This window comes from Bidens hawaiensis, unplaced genomic scaffold (genome assembly GCF_021521415.1).
Source record: "Bidens hawaiensis isolate Kalapana, Puna unplaced genomic scaffold, B.hawaiensis_p1.1 tig00013943_1, whole genome shotgun sequence".
NCBI classification, from domain to species: Eukaryota; Viridiplantae; Streptophyta; class Magnoliopsida; order Asterales; family Asteraceae; genus Bidens; species Bidens hawaiensis.
Genome location: NW_027492193.1, coordinates 123,715 through 150,475, shown reverse-complemented (window position 1 = coordinate 150,475; position 26,761 = coordinate 123,715). Strand labels below are relative to the sequence as shown.

Below are 26,761 nucleotides of genomic sequence, written 5' to 3'. Positions count from 1 at the left end.
GGTTAGTTTTTGAGGCTAACACATTTAATATATTAGGTTTTGTAAACTTATTTGTTGTTCAATGGCTTTGATATGCTGTAAATGTTTCCTATGGGCTTGATTCGAACAAAAGCTTTCATCAGATGGTTTTAGTTCACATGTGGAAGCACTGATATGTTATGCAATGGCTTTCACAGCCATAAAGCTCTTTTTCGTGTTTTATTGTTGGAATATTGGATTTTAATAATCCCTATTAAATGGTATTGGCCGATAATAATCCTTATTTGTTTTATCGTCACTGGCGGTCCCAAATTCAAAAAAGTTGGCCCCCAATGATCCCCGTTAAAAATGACTTAACGACGTTATAGTTTTTTCTGAATTTCAAACCAATGTTTTAGGGTTTTTGATCGTTAGGAGAATACAAGTCGATTGGTGTAAAACTTTGCTCGAAACAATGATCCAAACGACTTGATTTTGGTTAATTGTAAGTTCAAACACTCGAATTGAAGCATTGTTTCGTCATTTTAAAGCACTATTTCAAACTAAGTTTTACACCAATCGACTCATATCCTTCTAACGATCAAAAACCTTAAAACAGTGGTTTGAAATTCAGAAAAAACTATAACGGCGTTAAGTCATTTTTAACGGGGGACCATTGGGAGCCAACTTTTTTGAATTTGGGACCGCTATTGGCGATAAAACGAATAAGGATTATTATCGGCCAATACCATTTAATAAGGATTATTAAAATCCAATATTCCTCTATTGTTAGGTCAATTCTCTTTAATATCTTATGTTTGTTTTACAATTGGATTATTCCTTTCTCGTAAGGTAAAGTTTCATATATATATATTTTTTAATTATGCAATTAATGGTCAATTTGAGATTTTAAGGTTTCAAAATTGGATCTATAGCTTATTTAGTTGAGCTTCAAACCGGTGGTGATTGGAAGTAAACCTTTATCTTCCTAGTTTAATTAAGCTATTGATTGTGTCAATTATTATGCAATTTTTATTAACTTAAGTTGATTAACATACACAAAATAGTTATAATACCTATAACGTTAGTAAGTTTTTGTCTATTTGATTCTTTCCATTTCACTTGGCTGGTACAATAATATTGATGTTAGCTTTTTTACTTTGCATTTGAAACCTTTTCAAAGATAGATTACTTGCAGAACTTCAAGAACTCTCATGAAAAAAGTTTATTATGGCATTAATTTGCAAAGAAAACTACAATAAATAAATATATTGGTGTTAGCATCCTAGTGAATTGTGTATTCTTCTTTAGCTTTCGGTTTACTTATGAATATATAGATTACTTAATTGATTGGTTTTATTTTTTAAACTTTCTAGAAAAAGGTTGTGAAAGACTTCGATGAATAAGAATAACACAATTTTATGAAATCTTTTGCAAGTGGTTTTTGAGGTTTGTAGTCTTTGATGTCATTTTTGGGTTTTTGATTGTAGTATGTATAAAACTAACACAATTTGTTTTCTTTTTTCCTTTTTTTTTCAGATATGAAAAACCAACATGTTGCCATTGATCTTGCAGCATCAAATCTTAAAATGGGTGTTGGTGCATAAGTTATTCTTAATTTTCATGGTTAGTTACAAATAGACTAGTTAGATAGATATATTAATATTCTGTTTATAGGTGAATACATAAGTATTATTATTGTTGACTGTGGTGCACTGTTTCTATTTTATAGATTTAATATTCAAAATTTGGTTTCCTAAACTATTGGTAGCATTTTGAAGTTGATGTTGGGTGCCAAGGATGGAAATATGTACCTATACTTCATCACGAATGCATGTATGAGTGTTTTTAGGTGTATGCCTTTGACACATTTGTACATAGTATAATACATTTATTTTTTATCATAATGATGCATATAACATAATATAGTGTGTAAACATTATTAATCAGCTTTTTTTTTCTTTTTAGAAATACTACTAGTGGGAAGATGAGAAAATAAACTCAATTTGCTCTTGTTGTGAGGTGTATTAAGGGAACGTTCCTAATTTGTTGGGTAAGGCTTGGAAATTGGCAAAGACTTGGTATAGAAGTTGGGAACGACATGACCGTCACATTTTTGTTTAAGCCAAAGTGGATTAGTCAAGATTCTTGGGAACAACCAATGGAGGTTTTGAATACCTATTCATGCATGGCAGGGCATGTCTTCTCAAAATAGCAAAAACAGAGAGAAAGCAACAGGTGGTAGACATTCGGTTGGCTTAAAGAGCTTTGCTAAGGTTAGAAAAGAGATGGTACGAAATATTAATTTATCAATCATCTTTAACATTAGGTGTGTTCTTTGAACATAAAAATCTGAAATAGAACCGTTGAAATGTAAAACTAAACTGAATCGTTACTAACGGTTTTGTTTTTGTTTGGTTTAACAGTTTAGAATTTGAAATACAATATAAATATGAATCTATAATTGTTTATTTATTTAATACATCACTAATATTATTTTCTTACTAACTTGTAAATACATATTTGATAGGACAACACACTGAAGCAGTGAAGCGGCATGCTTTCTGGTTACAAACACACGCAAAGAAAGAGTCAAAAGCTGCTGGTTTCTAGCAAGTTAGCGGATGTTGATATTGGAGAAGCCGATGTTATGGAAGACATTATTCAAGAACCAAATGTGGATTGGGTCGACAAGAGGATGGGTGAAGCTTATGTAAGTTTTGTTACTTTGTTAATGTATGTTATTTATTGTTTAATCTTATAATGTTAATGTACTAATTTTTAATGATCCCATCTTAGGAATCATAAAGAAACTAGTTGTAAAGAAGTATGGAGATGATGCTATCTTACACCCAGAATTTGATATGGAATTATGATCAAGCATTGCATGGGAAAAACGTCGGTTATATGAGACTAGCAACATCACCGACCCGTATGCCGTGTTGACGGGTGCGCCATCAAAGGCAAGTACAAGTAGTTCCTTCCCATTGGGGAGAAATAATAAGGTTTGTATTCTTTTTTAGGAAAAAAAACGTAGAGTTTGGTTGTTTTTGCCCAAGTTAGGAATGTGCACATGGGTCGGTCTGGGTTTTGAAACGAGTTTTTGTGGACGGGTTCATGGGTTTACTGATTTGCTAAGAACTTCAAACCGTGACATACAGTTTGGTTCGCGGTTTATATCGGAAATGACCGTATAAAACCGAACCAAAACATAGAATATTATGTAATTGGTAAATTAAAATGGCTAAATTACAAACTTTTTATACACATTTACAAACTAGAACTTTTTTATAATTTATATAATTTATGTACAAGATGTTTTTTTTTTGTTTTTTTAATAAAAAATTGAACATTGATGTGTAGGAATGCTGCGTGAATTTAATATTATTACAGTTTCGACAGTTGGAGGAAAAAGTAGTCGAGTTGGAATGGGAAAAATTTGCAGAGTTGGAATGAGCAAAAGTAGAGAAACAAAATTGATGAAAATGCAAGATTGTATGCTGAAATGAATGAGAAACTGCAATTATTTTCATGAAGCCGGCTACAAAAATTTCCATCATGTTAAGATATAAGGGTTGATGTTGATAAACTAAGTTTAAGTTTTTATTATATTACTTTTTGGATGATTTAGACCTTTCTTGTATTACATTTGATATTTTATAATATTTGGTTTGGATACTAATCTTTGGTATGATATTTTATAAAGTTTGAATTTAATGCTTAAATGTGTAGCTAAAATGTTATATAATCCGTAGCGAAATCATGTGAATCTATGTAGCTACATTTGTAGCAAAAATCATCCTAAATCCTAAAATTGTAGCTAAATTTTATTTCAAAACTGGTAGCAATAATTATAGCAAATTTTCATAGCTAGATCGTAGCAAAATCTATAAATGAAATCCGTGGCAAAAGTTGTAGCTGAAACTCAGTAGCAAAATCTATAACTAAAAGAATCCGTAGCAAAATTACATACTTTAAAAATCGTAGCAAATATCCGCAGCTAAAATTTGTAGCTAAAAAAGCGTAGCAAAATTCTGTAGCTAACAATTGGTAGCAAAAAAGCCGTAGCAAACAATTGTGTAGCAAGATCCGTAGCTAATGTAGCTAAAATAACTACGTCTCTTTTGGTAGCTAAAATCATTGCAAAATTATGAATTCGTAGCAAATACCCGTAGCAAATAAGTTAGCTACGAGACTTGTACCTATGAACCAAATCCGTAGCGATTCCGTGGCGAACACCCTGTTTGCTACAAAATTGCTACAGATTTGGCCGTAGCAAGTACCTGTTTATGTAGTAGTGTATATGCATGGGCGGATCTACGTAACTAACGGAGAACCACCCGAGTTTCGAAATAATAGTGTATTATATCTAGAAAATATGAGAGGGAACCACCTTGTAAATTAAAAAGGAATAACCTTATTAATAATTAAACTGCCGGTCTAGTTGGTAAGTTGTTGATTTGTAAACCGAAGGTCACCGGCTCGATTCCATGTACAAACGATTTTTTTCAACTTTTTTTTTTTAATTTTAATTTAACCTTATATCAATTAGGGTTTTATAAAACACAAAGTTACACATCGCATGCCTCTCTCTCTCCCCTCTTCATACTCACGCACTCACAACACACCACTACACGATCACCGTTGCTCCTTTTCTTTTCCGGCTGACCACACACCACCGTGGCACCATTGGTCCGTTGTTCCTTCCTTTTGTCTTGCTACTCTTCCTGGAATCCTCCCACTGTGAATGTAACTTCACATTAATGTGTTAAATGTTTAATTGTTTTTGATGTTGTTAATTGTTATTTTGTTAGTTTTGTTTGTTAGTTTATAATTTGTTAGTTTATAATTGTTAATAAAGGAACTGATATGCATAAAAAACAATATAGAATCCGATAACATGTTTCGGCTAGACCTACTAAAGCATTGTTGAATGGTTCGTTAGCTTTTCGTGGTCCTTGTAAAGACTATTGTATTTATATGATGTGTTTTTTAATATCTAATTATGAGAGCTTTTTTTTTCAACTCCAATTTTTTTTTTTCGTTTTCAAGTTCATCCTGTGTTATAGAAACATCCAAACAATTTACAATGAAGTGGCAAGTAAGCGGGCAACAAGCTGCGCCGCAACCCCCTTTTGGATAGCAAACCCAATCCGACTAAAAACAAAGTTTTGATTCTTATGGGCTGATACGTTACTATACACAACTTTCTGAACCCTATTCAAAAGGTCCACGACATCCGGAGCTAAGAAACCAAATGTGTCAAAGGCGAAGGGGATAAACACGTGTTGATTCTCCAAACAAGCTCTCTCGTGTTTAGCAACCTTGCCCGATGCCGCCTTCAACCGGCCTGGAATTTTTATCTATCGTATTGTTATCATGTAATGAACTTTGCCCGAACTAATGAACCGACTTGAACCTCAAACCGGCCTGGAATTTTTTTATCCCCGGCCATATTAAAATCATGAAGCATCTAAAGTAGTGCAACACCCTAAAAAAAATTCTCGGATCCGTCACTGTATATACGACACATTTAAGATTTAAGTATAGATCGATCTAGCAATCGGTGGTGTAGATAAGGTGAAATTTGTTTGACGTATCCCATTGTTGAATGAAATATTCAAAATTGTGCACAGCTAGTGTGTTAAGAATTTGTATGCGACTGTGTTACTGGTATCAACTATCAGTAAACATATGTTTACATATATCCACGTGCATGATACAAATGAAAAAACTGATAATGGAGCTCCTTTCATTCCCTATCTAGATGAAAATATATATTCCTTTTACGAAAACCAGCAACGCAACAATTGTCACATCATATTTCAAAAATTTTTTAAAAATATTTATTTGTGAGTTGTCCCACAAGATTCCAAGCGTTTCATAAAAACACTAATTTCTCTCATAAGATTATAAAATTTAAAACCCTCACCGGTGGCAGACATGGTTAGTAAGACTATCCTCTATGGTGAGGGGCATTGATGCCCCTCCATAGTAAGACTATCCTCTATGGTAAGGAGTATTGATGCCCCTCTACAGTGTCATGTCAGCGCCATGACAATGAGGGCATCGATGGCCCACCCAATGATGCCCCTATATGGTGAGGGGCATCGATGCCCCTTTAAACTTTTTTTTATATAAAACAAAAAAACCAACAAATATATAAATACAATAATAATAAAAAACAAACTAAATTACATTTAAAAACATAAAATAAAAAAATGTACAAATAAAAAATAAAAATAAAAAACAAAAAAAATGGTATAACTAATATTCGCCGTCCTCGTTCTCGTCCCATCCTCGTTTGCGTATTTGGCCCTTATCCTTGATTTTTTTCTCAAAAACGCCCGCGTAACCGGATCTAGATGCGAGATATCCTTTGCGAGAAGCTTGAAATCATTTTCTCGTTATCGCTCCGAGTTAGCTCTCTTTATTTCTTCATGCATGGCTTTGTATTCCGCATGCATCACTTTTATTTCTTCACGCATTGTCTTGAATTCATCTTTTGAGTGTTTTTTAGCATCGGCAAACTCTTTAAGTGCAAGCTCCAAGTTGTCAAAACGCGAGCTCACCTCGGAACTCATCGAGGATGTCGTTCTAGACGAAGATCCTCCACCTCTAATTGTCGTCTTGTCTTTATCTCTTCTTACTGGATGTGGTAACTCATCCGGTTCATAAAATCAAGATAGGGATCAATCTCGTTTAAGTTAAATTGACAATGATCATCCAACCCGGCTTGAGACGACGATTGAATGGCGATGTAGACGTTGTCTTTGATTGTTTGGACGGTCGCGCTGAAGATTTAGGGAACGGATGCACTTTGGCAAGCTCGTGCATTTCCTTCAAATTTCCAACATACTGAAATTTGTGTTATTAATAGCCTTGAATTGTTCTAGGCAAGTCTCAACGACGTTGACATCGCACGTGTCGCTTCCTCTATTGTTTGTAACGCGGTTGTGAATTTCGGAGAAGTTCATTTTTGTGCGCATTGCCTTTCATTTGTTGGAGATGGAATTATACGCGCGGTAGCGACCTCGACCCATTATAGCAAAGAACTTAGTAAGCATTTCATCCCAAAAAAATCAGGGTTGTGTTTACAGTCACCTTGGATACATATAAAAGCTTAGTATTAGTTAACAAAAAAAAATAAAACATGAAATATATATAAATAATATTATAATTTACCTTGAATTGAGTCTTCGAATAAGTCGATCCACGATTGCGCCAACGTCGTTTCCTCATCATCTTCCCACTTTTTTCTTTCAACCTTTCGGTAGTTTGACCGGCATCAGGCTTCTTTTATGACTTCGTTTGCGAGGAACATGCGGTTCGCTTACTTGTGTTTTGGGTACTTAGGTTTCGTGTATTTAGGTTTAGGGTGTTTGGGTGTGGTGTGTTTGGGTTTCGGGTACTTGCAGAGGCATAAACGACATTGGCATGCGATACAATTTATTAATCTTGATTTACATAATGTACACATATGTACATTATTGTTTATCTCAATTGTACATATGTGTATAAATAATAACTTGTATACATTTAAAACAATACGTATTTAATTTACATATATGCATAATTTTTCTAAACCGATTTTTTTTATAAAAACGGGATGAAAAATAAAAAATTTTGGTTTTTTTACTTTTTATATTTTCGTGTTTTTTTTGTTTTATAATTTTTTTTCTTAAAAAGAAATTTTTTGTGGTCAAAATTGTTCTCCAAGTTCTTAATTTCAAAATAGTTCTCACATGATCATAATCTTATATATATATATATATCCGAATTTTTCAAATTTTCGTGCCATCAAAAAACATATCTTCCGGCCGGGCAATCATTGCCCACCCTCACGGCCTCCCCTAAATTCATATCTTATTCGCCAAATAATGTGAGTAAGGTTTTATAATGTAGGAAGTGGTTTATGGTGTTGTGAATAGGGTTTTATAAGAAAGAAAATGTAGTTTTATAATGTAGAAAGTGATTTTGGATGCTATAAGTAGGATTTTATAAAAAAGAAAATATAGTGATTTTTAGTGTAATTTAGATTTAAAGATAATGAAGGGATGCTCTTGTTCATATGACTTTCATTGTGATTTTTAGTATATATTAATCCAGCTAGATATATATGACTTTCATTGGTTTGAGGTTGTGGTGCAGAAAACAACAAAATGCAAAAGACGTATGAGGGTACGAGGATTGAAGTTAAATGGGCCTTGTCAATTAATTAAGAGAGCTTAACATGCACGTGGGTTTTAAGAAATAATGGGTCAAGCAGGTGTTTATATTCATGGCCTACCAAACATCAACTGAAGATCAAATCATCACTATAATCAACACCAGCTAATCAACTTTGAGTTATTCTCGAGATGTAGAGTATTGTATTTTTTTTTAGTTTTTGTCATGCCCAGAACTGATTTATTTGTATTTGTTGATTGGCAATCTATGATCATTGATGTTTGGTATTGTTGAACATTCATTCGGATTAGGTTTATTCCTATATGAATGATTAGTTTGTCAATTAATGTGATTCGTGTTTCGTAGGATTTGCTGATTAGTTTGAGTTTAAGTTTAATAACACATGGAGTAAATAAAACTTATTAACTTATTGTATTGCATTTAACGTAAATACATGCATGCCTACATACATACACACACACGTTACATACATACATACATACATACATACATCACACCGATAAGAATATAAATTATTGTTGCAATAAGAGTTAACAAGGAATATAACGAATAAGCTTCAAATTGCATGACTTAATTTGCTAAAAAGCTTCATTTGTTTAGCTTCGAGTCCAATGACGATTGTGACATTCGTCAAATTTGAGTCTCGAGTATATATTCTTTTTGTAAACTTTTATTTTATAAAACCGACTCAACATTTTTGTTTCCTTATTTAATTATTATATAATATCATTTTAGGTCTCGACCTTAAATAAATCGATGTTGGTCATAATATAGTGTTAAAAAAACTTAGAGGGTTCAAACTGAGTTTTGAAAAGTTATTAGAAGCTTGGAAACATTTAAACTCGTTTTAAACCATTATTAGAACTTGAGGGGCCAGAGGGGTAACATTTATACCCACCCTTATATACAAAAAAACCCTAAACCTAACTTATTAAACATCAAGCCTCCATCATCTTCTTCCTCAGCCGATTTCCGGCCGCCGCTGCTGCCATCTCCGGCGAGCCACCCCCTGCCGGCCACCACCTCCACCACAACCATCACACCAGCCGCCCCACTCCCTTGGCCGTTTTTCCGGCGAGCTCAAGCGGTTCGGCGACACCCCACCACCTCCGAACACCACCCCCACCGCAGCCATCACTCCAGCCCCACCGCACCACCACCACTACAAACCCACAACCACCCCTTTCTCTTTTGTTTGCGTTTTTCCGGCGAACCCGGATTCCGGTGAGAAGCCGTGACGGCACTACGGCCGCCGTGTTGCACCCCCTCCGTCTGTCTCTCACCCTCGTCTTCTTTCTCTATCTCTCTTTCTCCCCTTCGGCTTCTCCGGCGACCGAGGAAACGGCCACCGGCGTTCCGGACACCATTTCCCTCTCTCCCTCTTTAGCTCGTCTCTCTCACTCTCTCTTTTCGGCTCTCTCTCTCCGACAGTTTCGACTCGGTAACACGAAAAAGGTATATAAATTGGGTGTTAGTGTCATTAAACTTCTTATATCGATTATCGGATTTTAAGTTCGTTAATAACCGGTTTTATATATATTTGGTTATATACGTTAGAACGAGTTTGGTTTTAAATTGTTATTTAAATTATGGAATTGGTTTGTTAACTTATTGTGTTTCGGGATTTGGATTTTTGGGTCGTCTCGTCAAGGCCCGGGTTCGAGTCCCATGTTAAAACCGAGTTCGTGTTATCATTGTTACAAGTTGTATATTTAGTATAAAACCATAAAAATATATAAAACTCTTTAGTTTTAACGGTTATTATTATTATTATTATTATTATTATTGTTATTATTATCATTAACCAAAACAATTATTTTTATCATTATTTTAATAATAAATGGATTATTATTATTATTATTATTATAAATATTAATGATGTTATTAATATTATTAAAAGTCATATTATTATTATCTATTAAAATCATATTTTACCATTAATTACTAGCAGATAATATAACTATATTTATTTTGTGAACTTATTTATAATTCGAACCAACATCGGATATAGTATCATTCAATATTTATTATTATTATTATTTTTATCAACAACATTTTAATTAATACTAAGATCTTTATTCTTTAACTATTATTATTAGTATTATACTATATAAGTATTATTAATAATAATTATTGATATTATTATTATCATCATTATCTTACATATCTATAAATATATATAAACACACACATATATATATAACATATCTCTTTAAAATTATTATTATCATTACTATCTTTATTATTAATAATATTATTATAAACTTTATTATCTATTCATCTTTATAAAACCGAACTCTTAAATTAAGCTCGTCTTGTTTTTATTTAATATTGGTTTAGTTATTTAAAAGTCCCAATAAAATGATATTATTTTTATTCTAATTATTAGTTAAGTACGAGTCTCTAATCATTAACAAACTAACTGGTAACCCGATTAACAACCGAACCGTCTCATTCAATGTTTCCAATTTAGTTTCATTATGATTTCAAGTTCATTAATGTATATTACATTATTTGTTTTAGCTAAGGTGTTTATCGTTTCAAGTCGGATCTGTTCGTTTACCGTTCGAGGTGAGTACTTTCATACCCCTTTTTCCATCTTTCGTTTTCGGGTGACAATTCATACTTATCTAACTAAATGCTTTAATTACTTGCATCTTAAACCAACAAACGTGATTGTATACCTTACTTGAATAATTGCTCGATTTGGTGTTGTATGCTTATTTGACTATGTGTTTACAGCTTTTGGATGGTGAAACTATAAATCCTATACCATTTGGCAATGGCAAGGTGTCGTTAACGTATGCTATTAATGATAACTATAAATCCTAGACTACTCGGCATCCCCTTGTAGCTAGGTGGTGCTAATGTAAGCTTATTAGCAACTGTCATAAAATCCTAGACTAATTGCCAATAGCTAGGTGTCGCTAACTTGTTTAGCGATAACTATTTATTCCAGTGTATAGCTCTTATTTATTGTTTTGTATACAAGTTTTGTGGATTTTCATACTATACACTTATATGCTCAAATTTATGAATTGCTCACCGACCTTTGTGTTGACAAACTTTATTTTATGAAATGTTTCAGGTTTGACTTTTGTTGACTCGAGTGCTTGACGGAAAACGTTACCAAGACCTATAGGATATTAGCAAAACGAACAATATAATTATTACTTGTATTCAGTTTGTTTGTGTAGACGAGAAGTGTTGTTTACCGATTTGTTGAGATAAAATGAGTTAAATGAATATTGTCACTTTAAATAGTGTCTTGTGTATTTGTCCAATCACGTTGCACCCCGGGATGTTCCGCTTTTGGTCGGGGTGTGACAGATTTTGTAACACCTTTGGCAAACACAACATCGTCCCACTCTTAGGCTATCCCACATCGGCCGTGGACAAGAGAGATCCTTGGTTCATAAGTAATGTCCTGCCTCTTAACATCACCAACGCGTTTTGGGCAACCAAAAACAAATCCGTGAGCTCTTCGTGGGCAGAGCGGACAATATTGGTGGTACGAGAGGCCGGGATGTTACAACGATCAATAAGCTCCCGTCGTTTATCAGGCTGGGCAACACAAAACAGAAACCTAATGTGATCCAAGCAGGCCCCATGAAAATCGGTCGGCCCCATCCAAAGTCAGCATCGTGAATTGGTAGCCTAGTTCAACTTACTATACGGAGATTCGTGCACTTATATGAAACCTTAGGCTTTTGATCAAGGTTTTGTTCCATATAATCGAGTACTGATTTTAGATAATCATTATTCATCATCACTAATGCATCATGGATTTTATTTGCAGCATACCACATAGGTTTCAACTGAATGTCGCCAACAATTGCTATAACAACAGTTGTAAATATAACATTCCCAAAATAGCCTGGTAGAAGTGGTGGTTGTAAGCGGGCTCATCCATCAGTGGAAATGTGTAGCTTGGTCTCCATATCATAGGGCAACTCGCGGGCTTCACACACGCACTTCCAAACATGGCCTGAGTGAGATTCAAAAGAGCTGTAGATGGTTGTGTTACCATTAACTTCCTTTAATTTTTCTTTGAGCACAATGAGTTGGTTTCGTGTTAAGTTGAAAATTGAGCAGACAGTTTTGGTATCGTCTGGTTAAGCTTGGAGTGGTGTGCTCACTTTTGGATTTGGGCGGTACTCAACATGCTCAAAAACAAGTTGTGGTGGGTCTTGTGCCCGAAGGAAGGTCCGGTCTAGAAAGTGTGGGAGAGTAATTTCGAGACCATTAGCCACATCATACCATGTGTTTATGAAGTGCATCGCGGATGAACCATCCGCTACATAATGGTGCCATGCTACTCCTAGCGAAACTCCACCACATTTGAAGTAAGTTACCTGCTTAAATTAATCAGCTACTTATCAAAGAAGAATAATTTTTTTTTTGAGGTGTCAATTGGTCTTTAAAAAATAAAACATGATAGAACAATATATATATATCTATATAAACATACACCTTTTTCATATCCATTTCATACACAATTTATACCCAAATTCTTCAAAAAATCTAGCAAAATGAATACTACAAACAACCCGAACCAACCGAAACCCGAGGAACTCACCGCTTTCTTGACCGAAATCATAAAAAAACACGAAAAGTTTGTCGAGGAACTCAATGATACCATGAGAGAAACCAACAAACAACACGAAAAGATTTCCGCTATGATGGAATTGCGAGAAATGAGTAAAGAATACGAATCCCTCAAAGCGGCCGGGTCACACGAAAAGGCCGCATTGTTGCAATGACGACGAGTCGAAAAAATGCGCGAATATTATGGATATTAGTATTTTTTTTTAGTTATGTATCTTTTTTGTAGTTATGTATTTTTTTTAGTTATGTTTTTTTTTGTATTTCTTTTTAATTTTAATGCATTTTTATTTTACTATTTAAATAAATTAGTTTTTATTTAATTATGAAAAGAAAATAATAGAAAAAGATACTGTGGGCCGAACTTGTAGCCCCTACACCATTACACCCCAAAAACAAATGCGCCCCCTTTGCTGACTGGGCGCCACGTGTCACAATTCACCCTCATTTGTAGCTGTCACACCCCGACCAAAGGCGGATTATACATCGGGGCGCCACATATTGTTTCATTACTCGTGACACTATTGGGTGTCAATATTTAATAAATATATTCATTCACGCACGCGCAGCGTAGACACAAGATAACATAAATCAACATAAATCAATATATTATAAGGCAAAATATTCGAACAACAATAACTTGTCTTGATACATTTTAATCTAGGTCCAAAAGTAAAAACGTCCTACGTGTCCACAAGCTCCAAATGTAGCTACAGCAAACCTGAACATGTGTTAAAATAAACGTCAAACACTTGCGTGTTGGTGAGAAATCAAGTTTAATACAATACATAGATAACAATAAATCTGCGCGCAACACGTGTATGTCTGGTGTTTAACAAGGGTGTAATCAGATTGTGATCAAGCCTAAATAGATCATAGTTCATAGTTCAATCCGTGCTCCCAAATGAGCACAAAAACAAGAAAACATCTGTGCAAGTGTAAACAAAGAAAACCGTAAACGATAGGTCTCCCGTGTTCATCCAATGGATCCATGAAAACTTCGGAATAGGCCGAACAAAGCGGTTAATGATACACACATACAAATAAACAGCCAAGTAAACGTCCTCAACACATGGGATACTGCGCGACTAAAGTTCATAAATAAGTTTAAGACTCTAAGTTTGTATGAACACATGAACATCCCAAAACATTAAAGATAAAAAGGGATTAGGTACGAGATTACTCACTTGATAAACGATGCGGTGAAATATAAAGCAAGAACCAACTTTAAACAAGCACAAGTTAACCTATAGATAAGATTATTGTTTTAATGGTTTGATTTAAGTCTTGATTATAAGTTAGCATAATTAATAAGTAAATTATTATATATAATACATATATTACCGGAAAAGCAGGGCAGAACAGGATAGAAGACGAAGGCAAAGAGAGAGGAGACGGCAGAGGAAGAACAACGGCAAGGAGTAAGAGAGAACAGGAGAGTTTAAGTGCTTTGTGTGTGTAGTGTTAAGAAAAATAACATTATTATTTATAGGGAAACCCTAGGAAACACAATCCCTAGAAAAGGGGAAAAGATCTCCAAAAAGCAAAAGATTCCAAAAGCAAAAGATATCAAAAGATATGGCAGCTGCAGGGGATAAGGAAAAGCTGACAGGTAACAGTAAACAGGCATGGGAGGGTCAGATAAAGGTACTGGTCAAGCATGGAAAAGCAGATCTCAAAAGATAATGTCAGTCACTTTTTCTGTCAACCAATGGGGTTGGTGCGCATGCTGCGCCAAAAGTGGTTTTTCTGACATAAGATAGGTCAGGTCAACAGCACAGAAGATAAGACATCACAAAGGCTAACGGCTAGATTAAACAGAAGAAAACTCAAAGGGGGTTTAGCGCGAGAAGGCGTCGAGCGCACGCGCGAGGGCGAAGGCAGACAGAGAACAGCCAACAGCGCGCCGCGGGAAGAACTAAAATCCTTAGCGCGTCGCGGGAAGAATTACCATTCTTAGCGCGCTGCGAGAAGAACTACAATTCTTAGCGCGTCGCGGGAAGAACTACCGTTCTTAGCGCGCTGCGGGAAGAACTACAATTCTTAGCGCGCTGCGAGAACAGTTCGCCTCGCGTATCGCAGGAACTGGTCTACGCGCAGGCTTCCTTGTAAGGAGTCTGGCGCGTGGAGCTGCGCAGACAACCTTAGGCGGGAAGAAACAAAGGACAAGCAAAGAGTTAAGAGAAAAAGGAGGTTCAAGGCGTAAGGGCGGAACGACGACAAGAGAGAGAAAGAGGCGGGACGGCAACAAGAGGGAAAAGAAGGCGGAGAGAAGAAGAGGGACGGGACGGCGGGAAGGAAAAGAGAGGAAGAGGCGGAAAGGAAAATATATTATTATTAAAAGTAAAGTATAAGTATAAATAAATATTAAATCATAAAAGAAAGAGTTCGGATTGGAGAAACGGGTACCTGGGTCGGGTCGGATAGGGCAGAAGTCACAGTCTCCCCTACTTTAAGAAATTTCGTCCCGAAATTTATCTCGAAGTAGGTTGCGCAGAGAACAGGTGCGGGTACTTGATCTTCATCTGATCTTCCCTTTCCCATGTAAACTCGGCTCCGCGCTTGGACTCCCAGCGAACTTTCACGATAGGGATGCGACTGCGCTTGGTTTGCTTAACCTCGCGATCCATAATCTCAACAGGCTTCTCAACGAAATGCATGGATTCGTCAACTTGAACTTCATCAAGTGGAATGTGAAGGTTCTCGTCGGCTAAACACTTCTTGAGATTGGATACATGGAACGTTGGATGTACATTGCTGAGCGCGGGCGGCAGGTCAAGTCTGTAGGCAACTTTTCCCACACGCGCGAGAATCTTGAATGGACCAACATAACGAGGAGCAAGCTTACCTTTCTTCCCAAAGCGGACAACACCTTTCCAAGGCGACACTTTGAGGAGAACAAGATCACCAACTTGAAATTCGAAAGGCTTTCGCCTACGATCTGCGTAACTCTTCTGTCGGCTTCTGGCAGTCAGCAGATGATCACGGATCTTGGCGATTTTATCGGTTGTCTCTTGAACAAGTTCGGGTCCTGTGATTTGAGCTTCACCCACTTCGCTCCAACAAATCGGGGAGCGGCACTTACGACCGTAAAGTGCTTCAAATGGGGCCATACCAATACTGGAATGATAGCTGTTATTATAAGAGAACTTGATCAAAGGTAGGTGCGAATCCCAATTACCTCCAAAATCAAGAACACAAGATCGGAGCATATCCTCAAGAGTTTGAATAGTTCACTCAGACTGTCCGTCAGTCTGAGGATGATATGCAGTACTCATGTCCAAGCGAGTTCCTAGCGCAGATTGGAGAGATTTCCAAAAGCGAGATATAAAACGGCCATCGCGATCGGATATGATGCTCAAAGGAGTACCATGGCGGCAGACAATTTCCTTGACATAAAGCTGCGCAAGTTGCTCAACACGGTAGTTTTCACGAATGGGCAGAAAGTGAGCAGACTTAGTCAAACGATCCACTATTACCCAAATGCTATCATGTTTGCTTGCTGTCAAAGGTAACTTGGTAATAAAGTCCATCGCTATACCTTCCCATTTCCACGTAGGAATTTCTGGTTGTTCGAGCAAACCAGATGGGCGTTGATGTTCAGCTTTTACCTTAGAACAAGTCAGGCATTTAGCTACGAACACAGCAATATCCTTTTTCATACCGGGCCACCAATAAGTAATGCGCAAATCCTTGTACATCTTATCAGCGCCAGGATGAATAGAATACCGAGATTTATGCGCTTCACTCAGGATATCAGCGCGAAGATTCTCATCAAAGGGAATCCAGATGCGATTGAGATAGCAGAGAATTCCACTCAGATTAGGGACAAAGTGAGCTTCCGCGCCACACGCTAACTCGGCGCGAAGGTTACCATTACTGATGGATGCGCGCTGCGCGTCACGAATGCGCGATTCAAGGTTGCTTTGGATCGGCGCGAAGTGAAGCTGCGTGCGCGGCAAGATACAGTTAAGCTGGCAGGGTTTACGGCTGAGCGCATCAGCTACCACATTAGCCTTACCAGGATGATACCGGATCTCACAATCGTAATCGCTGATGAGTTCGTTCCATCGGCGTTGCCTCATGTTGAGTTCCTTTTGATCAAAGATATGCTGAAGGCTTTTATGGTCTGTGTAGAGGATACACTTAGTACCATAAAGGTAGTGTCTCCAGATCTTCAAGGCGAATACAACTGCGCCTAGTTCGAGGTCGTGAGTTGTATAATTCTTTTCATGAACCTTGAGTTGCCTTGATGCGTAAGATTAGGGACAAAGTGAGCTTCCGCGCCACACGCTAACTCGGCGCGAAGGTTACCATTACTGATGGATGCGCGCTGCGCGTCACGAATGCGCGATTCAAGGTTGCTTTGGATCGGCGCGAAGTGAAGCTGCGTGCGCGGCAAGATACAGTTAAGCTGGCAGGGTTTACGGCTGAGCGCATCAGCTACCACATTAGCCTTACCAGGATGATACCGGATCTCACAATCGTAATCGCTGATGAGTTCGTTCCATCGGCGTTGCCTCATGTTGAGTTCCTTTTGATCAAAGATATGCTGAAGGCTTTTATGGTCTGTGTAGAGGATACACTTAGTACCATAAAGGTAGTGTCTCCAGATCTTCAAGGCGAATACAACTGCGCCTAGTTCGAGGTCGTGAGTTGTATAATTCTTTTCATGAACCTTGAGTTGCCTTGATGCGTAAGCGATAACCTTGCCTCGTTGCATAAGAACACAACCGAGACCTTGGTTGGATGCATCGCAATACACGACAAAATCTTCATTACCCTCAGGTAACGCTAGAACAGGAGCTTCACACAACAAACGCTTGAGCGTTAGAAAGGCTTCTTCTTGCTTCGAGCCCCAAATATACGGTTTACCTTTGTGCGTTAGAGCTGTTAAAGGCAATGCGATCTTTGAGAAGTTCGAAATAAAGCGCCGGTAATAACCAGCTAAGCCCAGAAAGGAACGGATTTCGGTAGGAGTGGATGGCGTAATCCAGTTCTTGATTGCTTCAATTTTGGATGGGTCGACATGAATCCCCATCTTGTTAACAACATGGCCAAGAAACTGTACTTCATCAGACCAGAATTCACACTTGGAGAGCTTGGCAAAGAGCTGCTCGGCTCTAAGCTTTTGCAATACCAATCGAAGATGTTGCTCATGCTCGGCCTTGGTCTTAGAATAAATCAGAACGTCATCGATAAACACAATCACGAATTTATCCAAGAAAGGCCTACACACCCGATTCATAAGATCCATGAAAACGGCGGGTGCGTTGGTTAAACCGAAGGACATGACCAAGAATTCAAAATGGCCATAACGAGTTCGAAAAGCAGTCTTCGGAACATCTTCATCGCGGATGCGCAACTGGTGATAGCCAGAGCGGAGATCAATCTTGGAGAAACAAGAGGCACCTTGGGGTTGATCAAAGAGGTCGTCAATACGCGGTAAGGGATACCGGTTCTTAATGGTGAGTTTGTTCAACTCGCGGTAATCAATACACATGCGAAACGAACCATCTTTCTTTTTAACGAACAACACCGGAGCACCCCAGGGCGAAGAGCTAGGGCGAATGAATCCTTTAGCGGTCAACTCTTGAAGTTGACTTGCCAATTCTTGCATCTCAGCGGGCGCAAGACGGTAAGGAGATTTAGCTACGGGGGAAGCACCAGGGACAAGATCAATACGAAACTCGACTTCACGAGCGGGAGGGATACCAGGAAGATCATCAGGAAAAACTTCAGGGAAATCACGCACAACAGGGATATCGCGAAGCTTCTTCTTTCCTTCATCGGGTTTAACCACATGGGCTAAAAATGCAATACACTTTTCCGCATGAGTCTTTGGGCTTCGGCGCAAGACATAAGTTTAAGACCGCGGGAGGGTTTCTCGCCGTAGATATGAAGATCACCATTTTCTCGAGGAATGCGAATCAACTTCTTGGCGCAAATAACTTCGGCGCGATTCTTCGAGAGCCAGTCCATACCAATAATAACATCAAAGCTTCCAAGAGGCATGGGGATGAGGTCGATTAGAAAATCGTTTTCGTTAAGGTTAAGCGTGCAATCCTTAATCACGGAGTTAATTAAAACAGTTTCACCATTAGCCAATTCAACTGAAAAATTTTCTTTTAAATCGCTGCGCGGTCGCGCAAGCTTCTGCTCAAACGCGCGAGAAATAAAACTTCGATCGGCGCTAGTATCAAAAAGTACAGAAGCATAAAATCCGTTAAGCAAAAATGTACCATTAACTACGTCATTATTCGCTTGCGCTTGGTGCGCGGTTATGTTAAAAGCTCGGCCACGCGTCACTTGGTTCGAAATCTGGTTCACCGGATTCGCTTGCGTAATCTGAACTTGTAGCCTTGGGCACGCGTTCCGGAAATGACTGGGATCACCGCAGTTAAAGCACGATCTGGGTCGTGGGTTTTGGTAGGTTGGTTGTGGGTTCTGCGGGTAGACTGGTGGTGTTGGCGCAATTGGATTGGCGGAAGGGACTCTACAGAACTCGGCAGAGTGACCAACGCGGCCACATCGGTTACATTGTCGACATGGGACTTGAGGTGGGTGGTGGAGTCTACAGGTTGGGCAAAAGGGTTGGTTTCCTGTGTAAGGTTTCTTAGTTGGCGGGGCAGGGAGTGCGGGATTGGTTAAGGCATAGTTGTGGACTACAGGAGGTGTCGGGTAAGTTGACAGTGGGTTAGGCGCGTAAACTGGAGGTTGGTAGGCGGGTTGCTGGACAATGGGCGGGTTGGTAAGCGCATAGGCTTTGCGCCTGCGCTTGAGGTTGTTACGGTTTGAGGGTTCTGGTTTGGTTTCTGTTGGTTCAGGGGCAGTCTTGGGTTTGGTCTTCTCAGTTCCCCGCAGGAACAGGGTTCCTGCTCTGACATGGTTGTCGCTGAGCACAGCGGCCAACTCGATGGCGTCAGAGAGGGTTGCTGGGTTTCTAGCCCATACAGAATCTTGAATTTCCATGGGGAGACCCCCAAGGAATTTCTCGATGGCTCGGCGGGAAGGGGTAACAAGGTGAGGGACAAGCAGGCTTAGTTCATGGAAGCGCGTCGCGTACTCGCGCGCTTCGCCACTGTATTGCTTAAGATTCCAAAATTCCTCCTCCAGGCGCTTAACTTCGTTGGGAGGGCAGAATTCTCGCGTCAAGAGATCCTTAAATTCCTCCCAGAGCATGCTGGTAGCAGCCTCTGCGCCACGCGCATGAGCTACTCCATTCCACCATGTAAGCGCTCTGGATTCCAGGACACTGGAAGCATATAGGGTTCGTCTGTCTGGAGGGCATTGGGTATGGAGGAAAGTGTTTTCTATCTTTTCGAGCCACTGGAGCATCACGGTGGCTCCTTCAAGACCTGTGAACTTTGGAGGGTTACCCGCGTTAAAGGACTTAATGTTATAACCGGAGGTATTGTTTTGGCTCAAGGCTTGGGCTATTGCGGCGGCCATTTCCTGGGAACGTTGCTGTCTACGCCTGCGCGAGGCTTCTCTCCTCTGATGACGGCGAGATAGCGGAGGCATTCTATAAAAGTTTTAGTTTGTTAATATCTTAGCGCAAAGTATAATCTTATAAAGCTTGGTTTCGCGGAGTCAGTTACTGTCAAAAGTTAAAGTAAAATAAATGACCCTAGATGCAAACTTAATAAAGGTAACAAATTCGAATCAAGAATCGACAATTCATGTATCACCATGACTTTCCGAATTCCCAATTTAAAATATACGAGTAAACGAGTATTGGAGATTGACGATTCATGTATCACCATGACTTTTCAATCCTCAATATAAAATATACAAGAAAATGAGTATTGGAGGTTGACAATTCATGTATCACCATGACTTTTCAAGTCTCCAACCTCAGAACATAATCGTAAATGGAAATTGAAAATCAACTATTCATGTATCACCATGACTTTTCGGAATTTCAACCCCAACAAACGAATATGTAAGTAAAACCAATAAAAAAATCGAAATTCAGCAAAAATCGAAATATCGCGAAATAAAACATAAAACCATACGCTGCGTCTGCGCAAGCATATTTATAAATAACGAGTAATTAACAATAAGCGCGCAAACATGAGATTTCTCTCATGCGCGAGAAGGGACTCTTAGGTATTCTAGGCCGTTACGTCTAACCACCTATCCTAAAGTCAACGAGCTCTGATACCAATCTGTCACACCCCGACCAAAGGCGGATTATACATCGGGGCGCCACATATTGTTTCATTACTCGTGACACTATTGGGTGTCAATATTTAATAAATATATTCATTCACGCACGCGCAGCGTAGACACAAGATAACATAAATCAACATAAATCAATATATTATAAGGCAAAATATTCGAACAACAATAACTTGTCTTGATACATTTTAATCTAGGTCCAAAAGTAAAAACGTCCTACGTGTCCACAAGCTCCAAATGTAGCTACAGCAAACCTGAACATGTGTTAAAATAAACGTCAAACACTTGCGTGTTGGTGAGAAATCAAGTTTAATACAATACATAGATAACAATAAATCTGCGCGCAACACGTGTATGTCTGGTGTTTAACAAGGGTGTAATCAGATTGTGATCAAGCCTAAATAGATCATAGTTCATAGTTCAATCCGTGCTCCCAAATGAGCACAAAAACAAGAAAACATCTGTGCAAGTGTAAACAAAGAAAACCGTAAACGATAGGTCTCCCGTGTTCATCCAATGGATCCATGAAAACTTCGGAATAGGCCGAACAAAGCGGTTAATGATACACACATACAAATAAACAGCCAAGTAAACGTCCTCAACACATGGGATACTGCGCGACTAAAGTTCATAAATAAGTTTAAGACTCTAAGTTTGTATGAACACATGAACATCCCAAAACATTAAAGATAAAAAGGGATTAGTTACGAGATTACTCACTTGATAAACGATGCGGTGAAAGATAAAGCAAGAACCAACTTTAAACAAGCACAAGTTAACCTATAGATAAGATTATTGTTTTAATGGTTTGATTTAAGTCTTGATTATAAGTTAGCATAATTAATAAGTAAATTATTATATATAATACATATATTACCGGAAAAGCAGGGCAGAACAGGATAGAAGACGAAGGCAAAGAGAGAGGAGACGGCAGAGGAAGAACAACGGCAAGGAGTAAGAGAGAACAGGAGAGTTTAAGTGCTTTGTGTGTGTAGTGTTAAGAAAAATAACATTATTATTTATAGGGAAACCCTAGGAAACACAATCCCTAGAAAAGGGGAAAAGATCTCCAAAAAGCAAAAGATTCCAAAAGCAAAAGATATCAAAAGATATGGCAGCTGCAGGGGATAAGGAAAAGCTGACAGGTAACAGTAAACAGGCATGGGAGGGTCAGATAAAGGTACTGGTCAAGCATGGAAAAGCAGATCTCAAAAGATAATGTCAGTCACTTTTTCTGTCAACCAATGGGGTTGGTGCGCATACTGCGCCAAAAGTGGCTTTTCTGACATAAGATAGGCCAGGTCAACAGCACAGAAGATAAGACATCACAAAGGCTAACGGCTAGATTAAACAGAAGAAAACTCAAAGGGGGTTTAGCGCGAGAAGGCGTCGAGCGCACGCGCGAGGGCGAAGGCAGACAGAGAACAGCCAACAGCGCGCCGCGGGAAGAACTAAAATCCTTAGCGCGTCGCGGGAAGAATTACCATTCTTAGCGCGCTGCGAGAAGAACTACAATTCTTAGCGCGTCGCGGGAAGAACTACCGTTCTTAGCGCGCTGCGGGAAGAACTACAATTCTTAGCGCGCTGCGAGAACAGTTCGCCTCGCGTATCGCAGGAACTGGTCTACGCGCAGGCTTCCTTGTAAGGAGTCTGGCGCGTGGAGCTGCGCAGACAACCTTAGGCGGGAAGGAACAAAGGACAAGCAAAGAGTTAAGAGAAAAAGGAGGTTCAAGGCGTAAGGGCGGAACGACGACAAGAGAGAGAAAGAGGCGGGACGGCAACAAGAGGGAAAAGAAGGCGGAGAGAAGAAGAGGGACGGGACGGCGGGAAGGAAAAGAGAGGAAGAGGCGGAAAGGAAAATATATTATTATTAAAAGTAAAGTATAAGTATAAATAAATATTAAATCATAAAAGAAAGAGTTCGGATTGGAGAAACGGGTACCTGGGTCGGGTCGGATAGGGCAGAAGTCACAGTAGCCCTCCACTACGCATAGCCTTATGCAGTAGTGGCAGAGGACGGTGAAAACAATAGGGTTGTCAACATCACAAACATAACAGCTAATGCATATAGAGAGAGAGAGAGAGAGAGTAAGGATCCTAAGAGAACCCTTTGCAAATTGAGAACTTTGAGAACCATTTTGGACCACTAAAAACACATTTGAAAAAAATATTCAAAAAAATCATAAAACAAAAAATAACAAAAATTTTAAAAAAGTAAAAAAACCAAAATTTTTATATTTCATTCCGGTTTCATTAAAAAAAATTAAAAAAAACGTCGTATTATACACATATGTATAATTTTATTTAATCTTTAGTTACGTAATATACACATATGTACAGTGTCCTTTATTTTAAATTATACACATGTGTATAAAAATCATGTAAATGTACATATATGTATATATTATACATATATGTATATAGTTTGGCTAAAACCGAGTTTTTTTTATGAAACCGGGATGTTAAAATAAGAATTTTGGTTTTTTTACTTTTTTCATTTTTTCATTTTTGTGTTTTTTATATTTTATGATTTTTTATATTTTTGGGTTTTTTGTGGTCCAAAATGGTTTAGAGTTATTATCATTGAGTAATTATGTAATTACTCTACTTGTATACATAATTACTCTACTTGATTCTCTTGTTTAGCACGTTAATTTCATTTGTATTTGATCCAAACCTCTATATATATATATATATATGGAATATTGGTTTTTAATACTCATAACTTTTCCTCATTAGTAGATAACACTCCCAATTTTCGATTTGTCGCCTAACACTCCCAACTTTCACCATATTTTCTTATACCACTCCCCGTCTAAAGGAACACTAACTTCGTTAATGTTTTGGACTAAAAATATCATTCAAATTAGTTGAGGGAGTAAAACATAAATTTTATTTTTTAACACACATTCTGCAATATATATATATATATATATACTCTCTCTCTCTCTCTCCCCTACACTCTGCAATCCCACCATCACCATCAACAACCCACCACCTCCACTTTTAATTTACCGTCAACGACCACCATAACCGCCACCGCTAACACTTTCCACCATTATCAACACCATCACTGTAACCATCACCCTCATCATCTATAACGAAATACACCTCAAATTAACATATCAGTTGAACATGAATCACACCTTAATATAATCAAATCAAAGGCGATGGACCAAACCACATCTTAATCGGACCAAATAGAACCTGAATTAGGGTCGCCGGTAACTCTATATCATGTTTCCAAACGACGTTTTTCTTTTCCGGCGATGGTTGTTGATGTAGCCGGACGATGGTTCCCCACTGTCAGCATCACCCTCCACCACTATCACCGCATCCACATTTAGAAACTATCACCGGTGTTGTCAGATCTGTAAACTCAATCCAAGAACTCGTCTCAGATTTGTTTGGGTTTAGGGTTCCAATGGGCTGGTGGCAGCGGCTTGATTTCCGGCAAAAGTGAAGGTGGAGGTGGTGGGTTCCGATAAGACCTGGTGGCAGCGGTTTGTGTGACTTCTGCCCTATCCGACCCGACCCAGGTACCCGTTTCTCCAATCCGAACTCTTTCTTTTATGATTTAATATTTATTTATACTTATACTTTACTTTTAATAATAATATATTTTCCTTTCCGCCTCTTCCTCTCTTTTCCTTCCCGCCGTCCCGTCCCTCTTCTTCTCTCCGCCTTCTTTTCCCTCTTGTTGCCGTCCCGCCTCTTTCTCTCTCTTGTCGTCGTTCCGCCCTTACGCCTTGAACCTCCTTTTTCTCTTAACTCTTTTCTTGTCCTTTGTTCCTTCCCGCCTAAGGTTGTCTGCGCAGCTCCACGCGCCAGACTCCTTACAAGGAAGCCTGCGCGTAGACCAGTTCCTGCGATACGCGAGGCGAACTGTTCTCGCAGCGCGCTAAGAATTGTAGTTCTTCCCGCAGCGCGCTAAGAACGGTAGTTCTTCCCGCGACGCGCTAAGAATTGTAGTTCTTCTCGCAGCGCGCTAAGAATGGTAATTCTTCCCGCGACGCGCTAAGGATTTTAGTTCTTCCCGCGGCGCGCTGTTGGCTGTTCTCTGTCTGCCTTCGCCCTCGCGCGTGCGCTCGACGCCTTCTCGCGCTAAACCCCCTTTGAGTTTTCTTCTGTTTAATCTAGCCGTTAGCCTTTGTGATGTCTTATCTTCTGTGCTGTTGACCTGACCTATCTTATGTCTGAAAAGATACTTTCGGCGCAGCATGCGCACCAACCCCATTGGTTGGCAGAAAAAGTGACTGACATTATCTTTTGAGATCTGCTTTTTCCATGCTTGTCCAGTACCTTTATCTGACCCTCCCATGCCTGTTTACTGTTACCTGTCAGCTTTTCCTTTGCCCCCTGCAGCTGCCATATCTTTTGATATCTTTTGCTTTTGGAATCTTTTGCTTTTTGGAGATCTTTTCCCCTTTTCTAGGGATTGTGTTTCCTAGGGTTTCCCTATAAATAATAATGTTATTTTTCTTAACACTACACACACAAAGCACTTAAACTCTCCTGTTCTCTCTTACTCCTTGCCGTGTTCTTCCTCTGCCGTCTCCTCTCTCTTTGCCTTCGTCTTCTATCCTGTTCTGCCCTGCTTTTCCGGTAATATATGTATTATATATAATAATTTACTTATTAATTATGCTAACTTATAATCAAGACTTAAATCAAACCATTAAAACAATAATCTTATCTATAGGTTAACTTGTGCTTGTTTAAAGTTGGTTCTTGCTTTATCTTTCACCGCATCGTTTATCAAGTGAGTAATCTCGTAACTAATCCCTTTTTATCTTTAATGTTTTGGGATGTTCATGTGTTCATACAAACTTAGAGTCTTAAACTTATTTATGAACTTTAGTCGCGCAGTATCCCATGTGTTGAGGACGTTTACTTGGCTGTTTATTTGTATGTGTGTATCATTAACCGCTTTGTTCGGCCTATTCCGAAGTTTTCATGGATCCATTGGATGAACACGGGAGACCTATCGTTTACGGTTTTCTTTGTTTACACTTGCACAGATGTTTTCTTGTTTTTGTGCTCATTTGGGAGCACGGATTGAACTATGAACTATGATCTATTTAGGCTTGATCACAATCTGATTACACCCTTGTTAAACACCAGACATACACGTGTTGCGCGCAGATTTATTGTTATCTATGTATTGTATTAAACTTGATTTCTCACCAACACGCAAGTGTTTGACGTTTATTTTAACACATGTTCAGGTTTGCTGTAGCTACATTTGGAGCTTGTGGACACGTAGGACGTTTTTACTTTTGGACCTAGATTAAAATGTATCAAGACAAGTTATTGTTGTTCGAATATTTTGCCTTATAATATATTGATTTATGTTGATTTATGTTATCTTGTGTCTACGCTGCGCGTGCGTGAATGAATATATTTATTAAATATTGACACCCAATAGTGTCACGAGTAATGAAACAATATGTGGCGCCCCGATGTATAATCCGCCTTTGGTCGGGGTGTGACAGATTGGTATCAGAGCTCGTTGACTTTAGGATAGGTGGTTAGACGTAACGGCCTAGAATACCTAAGAGTCCCTTCTCGCGCATGAGAGAAATCTCATGTTTGCGCGCTTATTGTTAATTACTCGTTATTTATAAATATGCTTGCGCAGACGCAGCGTATGGTTTTATGTTTTATTTCGCGATATTTCGATTTTTGCTGAATTTCGATTTTTTTATTGGTTTTACTTACATATTCGTTTGTTGGGGTTGAAAATCCGAAAAGTCATGGTGATACATGAATAGTTGATTTTCAATTTCCATTTACGATTATGTTCTGAGGTTGGAGACTTGAA

The 26,761-nt window shown here is 38.5% G+C and overlaps 1 pseudogene; it reads right to left on the bottom strand.

The window, feature by feature from the left end:
* Positions 1-4,596: 4,596 nt before the first annotated feature.
* LOC143545401 (shikimate O-hydroxycinnamoyltransferase-like) lies at positions 4,597-12,790 on the bottom strand (annotated as a pseudogene).
* Positions 12,791-26,761: the final 13,971 nt, after the last annotated feature.